Source organism: Pogona vitticeps, chromosome 4 (assembly GCF_051106095.1).
Source record: "Pogona vitticeps strain Pit_001003342236 chromosome 4, PviZW2.1, whole genome shotgun sequence".
In the NCBI taxonomy this organism is placed as follows: Eukaryota; Metazoa; Chordata; class Lepidosauria; order Squamata; family Agamidae; genus Pogona; species Pogona vitticeps.
This window is the reverse complement of record NC_135786.1, coordinates 101,781,370-101,793,940: the sequence shown is the minus strand read 5'-3', so window position 1 is coordinate 101,793,940 and position 12,571 is coordinate 101,781,370. Positions and strand designations below refer to the sequence as shown.

General features: G+C 39.1%; 1 protein-coding gene across 3 annotated transcripts in view; it reads left to right on the top strand.

Moving 5' to 3' along the window:
- The window catches only part of CAMSAP2 (calmodulin regulated spectrin associated protein family member 2), a 135,899-nt gene that overhangs the window by 53,998 nt on the left and 69,330 nt on the right, over positions 1–12,571 (top strand). The window lies entirely within an intron of this gene.

Sequence of the window (12,571 nt, the reverse complement as noted above, 5' to 3'; positions counted from 1 at the left end):
TTTTATTTTATTTATTTTATTTATATCCCGCCCATCTGGTCTGGTCGACCACTCTGGGCAGCTTCCAATAAAGGTATATACAATAAAAGCATAAGGATTTTACAAACAATCCGTAACACATACAATAATAAAACAAATAATAAATGAAAAAAGAATAAAGAAAGAATTAAGTATTGACAGGCATTGTCCAGAAGCAGGGATGGGAAGGAAATCAGTTGGGTTTACATTCGTATACCGAAGTACACATCTAGCACCTCTTTAGGCAGTCCACATAGTAAGATACACATTATCTTGGACATCTGAGGCCAATAATGATTTTAGAGATAACAAACACAAAAAGATCTATATATTTTTTGAAATTAAAATTGTGTAGATCTGAAAGAGGCATATTAATGCTTCAGTCATTGTAGAATATAAGCAGGTGAAAATTTTATAAAAATGTGAAGTTCTATGTGGTGGCAGTGGATGAATCTTGTTCCTTGCTGGGACAATGGAGTGGATTGAAAATGATAGCTGGAGACTGAGAAGCTCAATAAGAATTTGCACAGTCGTGTCGAAAGGGAGTTACTCCTCCTACGGCTCAGATTATGAATTGGAATAAGCAACGCTGTTCAGGAAGGAGGGCAGTGCGGAGAATAGCTATGTTGGCCATCAAACAACGTTCAGAAAGCCAGATTCCATATCGAAGTGATGTTTTTTGTTGGCCACTGTTTTTTGTTTTAGTCACAGCATTCAGAGTCAGTTTCTCCATGTCAGGCATGATGTTTAAAAAAGTGCTACAAAAGGCAATGTTGGAGGAAGTGATGGAGAAAGGGAAGGATCAAAAAGAAAGAAGCAGGCCACACCGTAAAGTCTTTATGCCCCTGTTGTATTCCATTACTGAAGCTGTGTGGAGAAACTAGCAGATATTCAAATATGGCTCTTTCAGGTGACCTACAATTGGTGTTGGAAGGAGGTAACTAGGGATTTCTGAGGCCCCAGGATAAATAAAGGTGTTATGAAGAAACAGCGTTGAGAGACATAACTTGAAATGTGGGCTTGTTTAGAAATCTTTCAGTGTGTCATGTACTTCATTACCATTCAAAATTAGAAAATCTGGCAGTGTATTGATGTCATCTTTCTATCTCATCCCAGCCTTCAGTCCTCAAACAATTTCCCAGTCACTAGGCTTTCCCTTTTGTCTAGCCATTATTGCTTTGCCAGCCTGTCACAGTAGCTTATTCACTAGATGGAAATGTGCAGGTCAGCTTTCTAGTAAATCTGTTACTCTACAGCTTATCAGTCTGAAGGGCTGGCATTACAGTAATGACCAAAGGGGACACTCGTTTTAATGTGATAAGTGTATTTTTCACCTGTCCATCTCTATTTCTCTTGTGTTACTAATGCGTTTGTTTTAAGTAGGAGTCTAGGAAATGTTCCACTGAGACCTCCTAACCTAGATCCAGGCAAAAAGCAGCGCCTGACAGAATCTGTCTCATCATTTCCTACTGTGTTGTGTGCAGCTGCACTGCTTACTGAAACCTCTTTAAAAACAATTCAGTGCTCTCGCTTGGTTGCTGTTGTGTCTTCCTTAAGTGTATTAAGCTTATACAGTTTCTAATTGTGCCCTTAAAGGAAACAATGTGGACTAATACAAAACTGGAGAAAATATCATAGGGAAATATCTGAAAACTGGGTTTAAAGAAAAGAACCCAATCTGAATTTATTTACAAAAAAATTCAAACAACAGTGAGACCTAAATATGCAATGCATATTGGTCTGACTGTCCTTAAAATCAGGAAATTAAAAAAAAATTTCCTGGTTTACTGATTTACAAGCGTAAATAGGACTTTTTATGACCTCGTTTTTAACAGAAGCTTGTAAGAAAAAATGTTGTACCTGTCTCCAGGGTTATACCACTAATGGTTTTCAGAGATGTGAATTTTCTAATTTTAGATGCTGACTGAAAAGCTAAGAACATGTATGAATGCAGAAATCAAGGAGCTCCAGGCAGAGGGATGTGTCACATATTTGACAATGTGACCTTTAAAATGAATGCAAACACTTTTAAAGTCTTTTTAAAGAATGGACTTTTTTCTCCAATTTTTTTTCTCGGTGGCAGAAGCATGGTTTAGGCCCACCTTAGTTGTCTCTGTGGAAAAAGACACCTGCTTTTAAAATGTTTGGTTTGGAGAAATCCTTAAAGCAGTTTTCCAGGTCACCTGACCCACAGTGCCTAACTATGAGAATCCTAGTAATTTCAGAAATTACTAGCTATATGTAGAGATTTCAGCAATGAAAAAGATCTTCCCAGGCTTCTGGTGAGGGGCATCTGCAATTGCATGATGGGAAAGTTTGTAGTGTTGTTGTCTGTGCAATAGGTGTCATCTCGCTTCTCACCTCAGACAACAAAACAGCTTCGGACACACTTACTGGCTTAAATTCTGTTGTACGATTATGCATGTGCAATAGGAATGATGTCATTAGTGGCAGCAAATCATTACTGATGGAGACACTTTCTTAGGCAATTTTTGGGTGCAATGGACTTTGTGGCATTGTCTGCAAGTTGTGCACATCATTAAATCACCAAAATAAGCATTTAATCAGGAGCAGTTTGCTGCTGCTGCTGCTGCTGTTCCCTTTGCATACACAGCTGCACAACTGGATTTCAGCCATTTTGTACTTACATATTTTAAGGGAATTTTGATCAGAAAGCCATGCATGGGTTCATTCCTTATTGCATGTTTCTGAGATTTCTCATATTCCATATTGCCTTTAATTAGATGATACTGGGCCATGACTTCCATTGAATAAGGAAGAGGATCATGTAAACATTTTGTTTGAATGGAGAGGATGGCACAGTAATTTCATTGGGAGTGTACAGATTGGGTAGAGCAGAAATAAGATGCTAAATACATCTTGCATAGTGTTCAAAGAGACTTTGCAGCTGCATAAATTAACTTGCAGATCAGTTTAAAGTGTAATAGTGCACTGAAGAAAAGGTAAACCTCTTACAATAATGAATGGAAGCCTAATGCCCTGAGAGTCTTGAAACCAATTAGTACTTAATGGCTGGACTCTGGAGTTTATACTGACAATACTGTATGACATTCATGTTGCATTATGGGATGTATTCTGATGTATTAAGCCTCCTGATTTAGAAATTCTGAGATTTAGGTCTAAAATCCATGTCAAGAGGATATAGTTATTCATACGTACATAGTTATATACAGTATTTGTATCTATATCTACACAAAAAAAATGCAGTTCCAAATTCCTCAGGATGTTGTCATTGGATACACTGTATTTGGGAAAGTACTGTTTTCAATCACATGTAAAAATAAGAAAATAATGTTATAGGTGTTTGGAAATGGCTCTCTGTGGGCTTTCTTGGCCAGAAAATAATCTGATATAAACTCTTGGAACTTAGTGCAGCGTTACTTGTGGTTACCTTTTAAAGAATTCTCAAATCCCTGTGAAGTAGGTTTGGCCAGCCATCCCCAGCATGACAGCCACCAAATGTTTTTGGACTTTAGCTTCCATCCAGAGCTTGGAAAGTAACTTTTCCAAGCTTTTCCTATTGTTTTTTACCATTAGTCTTTAAGCCATGTAAGAATTGCAGCAGCAGACATTTGGAGAATGGACATCTCTAAGTTAGGCAAAGCTGGGTTAAGCTGTCACCTAACCCAGTCATCTTGGTCAGAGCAACCCACTGAGCTTCAAAACCAAACAGATACTTAAACCCAAGTTTCCTTCTCCCAGATCCATGACTCCCCTCAGATACATGTTGAAGGTAAATATGCCAGCAATAGCCTAGATTGTTTTTGCTTCATTAAAGTGACCAAAATCATATTATTTTACCATTCTCTTTGGTATTGTGTGTTTTCTGTCCATTCTCAAAAAAGAAAAAAGGAATTTATTCATTTCTGTAGAAGTAGTACTACGTACTACTGTTGTGCTGTTTTTCCTTTTATGTGGCCTACGCTTAGAATGTGATTGTAGATTGAACTGAACTCAAATGAATAGTCGTTTTATTTTAATTAAAAAATTTTTTAATATTGACACCTAATTCCCCCCCTCTCTCAACTGTTCTTTTTTCAAAAAAGATCAACACTTTTCATAAACTGTATCTTCATTAGTTTAAAATGTCTATTAGTCATGAGTAACACAATTTGATGAAAATCCATTATTAACAAAAATAACGATCCCACCATTTCCCCCTCAGCAATTAACATTGGTACCATTTAGTTTCCATGACAATAGGCTTCCAAGGTGAATTGCAGCCTGTCAGTTTTGAAATAATTAGTGATTTCACTGGTTTATGGTAGAGATATGTCCATATTAGAAATTTATGTTGTATCCTTAAAACAATCAGGATACAGCGATCTCTAGCTTTATTCACAATATAGTCCATCTCTGCTGCATTGTCAAATACCAATACTATAAAAACAAGACTGTATTATCTATTTCTGGGATGAGCATAATTCAGACTTGCAAGATACACTTTATTTTTCACTATAACTGTATGAGTCATCAACCAGGAATTGAAGCAAAGGGCATAACCTTAGAATTAAGGAATTCTGAATCCATTAATTTGTTTTAAGTACCAGAACTGAACAGAGCTCAAAGTGCTTCACTGTAAAGTCTGCTTCGTGCTTTCTTGATTTCTGCTTTATAATTTAGAACACTTGGGGGATAGGGACTGGAGACATTTTATGGCTGCTGCTGTTAAACAGATCAGATACAGAAGTCGATTCCAGTCTAATCGTAATTCATCCACAAGATCCACCAGGAGGTCCAGATCTACCTTCTGTGCACCGTTGCTGTATTTTTGAACCTGCACCCCTGTGGCCAGAATCTTGTTGAGGAAATGCAGAGCAGAAGCAGACACTTACCGCACATCTTCCATTAGGCTGTCCTTTACATAAGCTGCCTTATACTGGTAAGAAACTAGGTGTGTGGACAGATGCATGACTGATCATGAGGATGATCTGCTAGGAAGAATAGGCATGGTTTTCAACAGGATTAAGGATTATATTATAATCTATTTGCACTGTGCAAAAACATTATTGCACAAAAGTATATGCATACACACATACGTATTTTCACACACATGTCCATGTCCAAACTCAAAATGGCATTTGCAGTCCTTTCTTTGGTGTTTAGATACTGTTCAGACACCTCTAAAATAGGTCCTGTGCCAGATTATCAGGGATGGGGACTCAAGTCATGAGACCTGCTGGCATGTCAGACTTAAATTACATCGGCCACTTGACTTGGGGTCTGTTTGTTTTTTCGATGACTCGCACTCAACTCGTGACTCAGAACCCACCCACTCCCTCCCTTTTTTGGGGGAACCTTATTTTTAATGGGGACTTGGACTTGAGGCTTGGGACCAAAGACTTGGACTTGGACTTGAACCCAAAGACCTGCCAACGTCTCTGGAAATAAACTGTAATGTATTTTTCGTACACAATGACAAGATCATAGTATTACTTGCTGTTGATACATTGCACAAGGTGAGACTGCGAGGGCATGCCCGCAAAGCTGAATTGGGCTGTGGTGTTGACTGCTGCCCTAACCACATTCCGTGGCATTCGGCAAACCATCTTCCTCTGCTCTGGCTACTGTATCTGCAGTATGGGGATAACTATGCTGATGATTAAGATTGCTGAGATAATGGCTGAGATCACTCTGAACCCTTTGCTGATAAGCTACTCTTAAATTTCAGTATCCTACCATAAAATTTTGCAAACAAAATCCAGTTTTTCTTTTATTCCTACTTACATAGTAAAACTCAGTTCTAACAGATTAGATTTAATTTATTATAGTCTGTGTTTCTGCTTATTTCTTTTACAGTATTTTCAAAAGATAAAATGTCATGCCTTCAGTTCTGGATTCCACCTTGGAGGCCCCTTCCGCGTAGTTTATTTCTGTTACAGTACTTATTTAGTTTACCTGTCTTGAAGTGATAATGATTCAGCTCTACAATTGCTCTTTTAAAAGTATAATCCTATTTTACAATCCTGCTTTGTCTCTCAGAACAATAAAATATGCCTGCCAGGTATTTTCCTACAAAGTGACATTCATCTAAATAGTCCCTGTATCTGACTCCCATGTCTTTACTAACCTTGGTAACAAGCTAACCAGTGAATAAATTCTGGAATACAGAATGTAGGAATATAAGATTTTTTTTATGTACTCAGTTTCTGCAGTGAATTTGTATGAACACTATACTGTACATAATTCTCTGCTTCAGTAAGTATGTGTAGACTGTTCTTGTTTAGTCGTTAAGTTGTGTCCGACTCTTCATGACCCCATGAACCAGAGCATGCCAGGCCCTCCTGTCTTCCACTGCAGTTGGGTCAAATTCATGTTGGTAGCTTCAATGACATTGTCCAACCATCTCATCCTCTGTTGTCCCCTTCTCCTCTTGCCCTCACACTTTTTGAACATCAGGTCTTTTCCAGGGAGTCTTCTCTTATCATGAGATGGCCAAAGTATTGGAGCCTCAGTTTCAGGATCTGTCCTTCCAGTGAGCACTCAGGATTGATTTCCTTCAAAATTGATAGGTTTGTTCTCCTTGCAGTCCAGGGGAACTCTCAAGAGCCTCCTCCAGCACCACAATACAAAAACATCAATTCTTTGGCGGCCAGCCTTCTTTAAGGTCCAGCTCTCACTTCCATACATCACTACTGGAAAAAACATAGCTTTGACTATGCGGTCCTTTGTCAGCAAGACGATGTCTCTGCTTTTTATGATGCTGTCCAGGTTTGTCATCCCTTTCCTCCCAAGAAGCAGGTGTCTTTTAATTTTGTGGCTGCTGTCTCCATCTGCAGTAATCATGGAACCCAAGAAAGTAAAATATGTCACTGCCTCCATATCTTCCCCTTCTATTTCGCATGAGGTGGTGGGACCAGTGCCCATGATCTTAGTTTTTTTGATGTTGAGCTTCAGACCATTTTTGGCACTCTCCTCTTTCACCCTCATTAAGAGGTTCATTAATTGCTCCTCACTTTTTGCCATCAGAGTGGTATCATCTGCATATCTGCAATTGTTGATATTTCTCCCAGAAATCTTAATTCAGGTTTGGGATTCATCCAATCCAGCCTTTCGCATGATGTGTTCTTCATATAAGTTAAATAAGCAGGGGGACAATACAAAGCCTTTTCGTACTCCTTTTCCAATTTTAAACCAATCAGTTCTTTCATATCCAGTTCTAACTGTTGCTTCCTGCCCCACGTATAAGATGATACTTTTGGCTAAAATCTTTCAACTAAAAATTGAGGGTTGTCTTATACACAGAAGTGAGTTGAGGAGAGAACCAAAACCAGTGGAGGGGAAAAGGGATCAAAGCAATGCTGCCATGCTTTGATCCCTGCTTTTTTCCTCCACTTGCTAAGCCCAACGGAACTTAGCAAGTGGAGGGGGAAAGCAGGGATCAAAGGGCTGCTGGATCACTTTGATAGCTGCAGCCCTTTGATCCCTGCTTTCTCCCTCCACTTGCTAAGCCTTGTGCAGCTTAGGAAGCGGTGGGAAAAGCTGCGATCAAAGTGGTTGTTCAGCCCTTTGATCCAAGCTTTCCCCCTCCTTTTGCTAAGCCCTGTGGGGCTTAGCAAGTGGAGAGGAAAGCAGCAATCAAAGTTTCTAATTTGTGGTTAGAAAAGTGGGGGTCATCTTATACATCAGGGGGTCTTATTCATGGAAAAATACAGTTTTTTCTGATCAGCTCTCTTGCTTGCATATACAGATCATTTAATGTGTACATATGTTTGTCTAAACCTAAAATTTCATGATATGCTTAGAGAACCACTTTTGAGATTTCCTACACCTTTTGATTGCCTCCATGCAAGTTTCCAGGTAGGAATCACTGAACAGGGCAAATGCATAGATTTTGCAGTATACATTTACTTCTCAAACTCTAATTATGTACTTTGCTTGTACTTTGATTCATTGCTTCTCTCTCTAAGGAGGGCTCTGTTAAAAGGTAGGACACATATGTTCTGTGAGGTTTTCTCTGTATGTGTCTTATTTTTTGCAAACAGTTTTTGGTATCTGGTACCATCGTATCTAGGAAAATAACATAAATGAAATTCTATGTCTCGGAATTAATTTAACTGATGATTGTATACTCAGCTTTTTGGAACTGTAGTGTTCACCCTGTTCATAAATATCTATTTTGTGATTTGCACGCACCAATAGGAGTTTGAGGGAGGTGGAGTTAAGGGGGGGTGAAGAAAAAGGAGGGAGATTAGAAGAGGAGGAAGGCAATTTTTAGTTTTGATAGTTGGGAGTGAAGAGTGAGAGGGCGGTAGGGAATAGAAAGGAATGTTATTTTAGTTGAGAGCTAATAACACCGAATTTTTATTTCTTGTAACAATAAACAATTTCTACTTGGATTTTTAATGACACGTCAACTGGACCTCTGTCTTTAATAGTGAATAACGTTGATGTGATCAACTGGTGGCAGCTGAACGACACGCATGTAGCTTGTGCCTTTGTTTGGTGAAACAACCGAAGGACAGGCGGGAATGTGACAGGAACATTGTGCTCTTCTTCCTCTTTGTCCTCTTTGGGTGCTCTCGGTTTTATCCTGTAGAGAAGGCAGCCAGTAAGTGAGAAGGAAGATGAATCAGAAGCATATGTAGCTGCTTGGTAAACTTCTCATCTGTGCTGGCTTGCCATGTGATAATGATGACACCACTTCTCTGGTGGATATCTGATCAAGTGCAGGAGGATAGTGTTGGTGAGAATTCAGGGAACAATCTTTCCAATCTTACACACACAATGGACTAAGGGTGTGGCTGCTCAGCCGGGTTGGATCAGACAGGATTGGGTTAAATAGGGTTCCTTAAAGTCATTTAAAATACGCTGTGGTGTAGTAAGCAGAGTGACAGCCTGGGACTCAGGAGGTGTGAGTTCAAACCCTGCTCAGCCATAGAAACTCGCTCCCGATGTGGAACTGGTAAAAACCACTCCTTAAAGATATCTCATTTACATTTAAAGCCCTCTTAGGGTTGCTGTAAGTCAGTTCTGACTTGATGGCACTCAAGAAAAAAAAATTCTAGGTTGAATTGAGGTGCCTGGTGCAGTCCTTGCATCCACGTGCAGAATCTATGTGGTCTTAGGTCAGGAAACCACACTGCCCATGAAGCAACCTTGTTTTTCATGATCAAGATTTTAATTCCATTTAAAGGGAAAAAATTTTGAGATTATTAAGCTGCTAGCTGGCTGGACCTTTGGAGAAACCAGTTAATGATCTTGAGAAATGCAAATCTTTCAGTCGGGCAGGGAAAAGGGGAAGTTTTGCATAACTTTTTAAGAATTGCTAACATACCAGTGATGCTGTGAAAGGGTTTCTTTTAAGTCCTATCAACACATTGTTGATACACTATATCAGTTAACAACCATTAAAAAGAAATACAATACTTCCAATTTCTCAGTATTGTAGGCTTCCCAGGTCTCAAAGCGCAAGCTGAAGTCTCAAGAAATTGCATTGCTTCTCCAGTTTCCATACAGGGAGAAACATCTCAGAATGAACAACGCTAGAGGTTGGGAATAGTTGGTATTATTTTGTGGTGGCTTAAAAACCCGGTTGCCCTTTTTTTCCCAGTCTGAACTGACAGTGTGGTTTATTCATTCAACCCGAAGGTGTTTCTGTGAGTGTTGTCCTTAATATTTGTTTAGGAGATGATGTGGCAAACCTTTCTGACACACTCACATACACAGACATCCACTTTATTTTGCAATTGTTGCACAGTAGCCCACCTCCAGTGACCTCACCAGCACAGGAGCCCGGCCTTGACCATGAAATCTCAGGTATTGGGAAACTGCTGATCTGGCAATTAATTTAGCTAATTTCCATTAAAATATTTGGTTAGTCCCAGTCTGCACTGAAACCTCCACTCTACTGCTGTTCTCCGAGGTATTGGATTGCCTCAGTTAATAAATATTGTCCAAGACCCTGTTGACAAAAATTACATGTTTAAGGGCAATGGCACAATCAGTTTGTCCTTCTCTCTTGCTCTCTGTTGCACAATTACTTTCCCAATCAGAAAATACTTGAGAAGTGCTGTGGACAGCCACCTGCAGAAGTAAGGTCACTTGTGTGATTGCTCAATTATGCTACGCAATCCTTACAGGATTCTGGCCATCATCTTGCTTTAAGGTGAGCTTTCAAAGTATTGGAATATCTTTTATGTAAATTAAATACCTTTACAGTGTACATACTGCAAAGAAGACTGGAAAAAAAGTTGTTTTCACAATAATATTTGAACTGTTTAAACAAGATTTTTCTGTGCAAAGCCATCTAATTCCCAAATAGCACGAGACAAACATAGGAAGCATTAGTGATGGTGCCTGACAATAATTGTGTTCAGGATTTGGTAAGCTTCTTACCAAGCAGACGTAAATCTCCAGCATGGCTGAAGCTTCTGGAATTCACACAAAGGAAGCAGTAATTACAGGAGATTTTACAGATTATTTGACAGATCAAGTCAAGTTTAACTACAAAAAAAATCCAGTTGCAGTTTTGTATGGTTACCACTTTTTACATAACACTTCTGAATCTTGTATTTAAAAAGCAAAAGTCTGCAATAATTCCTAGTGGGAGGAATAAGCAAAGGGAGAAGGCTTTTGCTCCTCCTTTCAGTCACCCCACAGAGATGTGCATGCAGCAATATATACTCCTAAAATGTTACACCTTGAGCTGGGGGTGGGGGTGGGGACATTTTCACTGCTTCATGCATAATGTCCTACAACACAATAGAGAAAATTCCAGGCTTGTTGCTACACCAATCTTCATATGTTTTTGACTACAAGTCCCTAAAGTCCCAACCAGCATGGTCTACAGTAAGGCTGCGGGCTAAACAGCAGAAGCCTGTGCTGCAGGGTCAGAAGACCGGCAGTCGTAAGATCAAATCCACGCGACGGAGTGAGCTCCCGTCGCTTTGTCCCAGCTCCTCGCCAACCTAGCAGTTTGAAAGCATGTAAATGCTACTAGATAAATAGGTACCACCTCAGTGGGAAGGTAAAACGGCGTTCCCTAGTCACGCTGGCCACGTAACAATGGAAACTGTCTTGGGACAAGCGCTGGCTCTACGGCTTGAAAAACAGGATGAGCACCGCCCCCTAGAGTCGGACACGACTGGACTAAAAATGTGAATGTCAAGGGGGAACCTTTACAGTAAGGGATTATGGAAAATGTAATGTATAACAAATTGTAGTAAATGACAAAATGATGCTCAGGATGTTGCAACAAAGATTTTTACCCTATATAGAACAAGAAATGCTCAGTGTTTAGACTTTATTCCAGAAAGGGAAAGGCACTAGAGATCACATTTTAAATATACATTGACTGCTGATGCATACCAAAGAATTTCAGAAAAAAAATCTGTGCTTTATAGACTACAGCAAAGCCTTTGATTGTGTGGATCATGAAAAGCTATGGATGGTTTTACAAATAACAGTTGAGCATCCTGATGTGTAATCTATACTCCATAAAGAAACAACTGTTAGAATAGAATATGGAGAAGCAGAATGAGTTCCTATAGGAAAAGCTGTCAGACAAGGGTGTGTTTTATCTTCTTGATCGTTAAGTCTGTATGCAAAACTATCATGCAGAAAGCTACACCAGATTCAGATGAAAGCAGATTGAAAATTGATGGAGGAGGCATCAGTAATTTAAAATATGCAGATTACACATCATACTGGCAGAAAGCAGCAGTATTTTCAGATGAAGGTAAAAGAAGAAAGTGCCAAAGTAAGGCTGCTATTGAACATTGAGAAGATAAAATGTGTGACTGCAGGAGAACTCTGTAACTTTAATGCTGACAATGAAATAGAAATTGTTAAATATTTTTATACCCTTTTTCAGACATCAAATCAAATGGAGATTGTAACTAAGAAATCAGAAGACTAAGACTCAGGAGGCCAGCAGTGAAGTAACTGTAGGGAAGTGTCACTGGAGATCAAAGCCAATATAATCAACAAAATTGTATTTCCCATTGCCATGTATAGATTTGAAAATTGTAAAATGAAAAAACTTGGCAGGGGAAAAAATCAAGTCATTTGAAATATGGTGCTGGAGGATAGCTTTGTAGATACTGTACTCTGGAATGCCAGAAAGATGAACAAGTGAGTCCTAGGTCAAATTAAGCCTGAACACTCTCTGGAAGCAAAAATGACAAACTGAGGTTGTCATACTTTGGGCACATTGTGAGAAAGCAGGATTCTCTGGAAAAGACAATAATAATTGGGAAAGGCTGAAGGCAGCATAGGGTCACCATAAGTTGGAGATGACCTGACAGCACATAATGAGAACAGTATACAACATCTGAAAGGCCAGAAGTCCTCTTTTTGATTGCCCATTTTCTTCCCTGATGTCATGAGTGCTTTATGTTGACTTTTATTGTATTTGTTAAGCCTGTGGCAATAATTTTTTGATTAATATATAAAGGAAATGCTTTGCTTCTGGTTTTTACCAGTCACATTACAAATTTAGATTCCTCATTTTAGAAATATATTGATTTTTAATTTTATGTTACCTAAGGTAGTTTGAAACAGAAAGATAACTCATTAACATCAGATATTT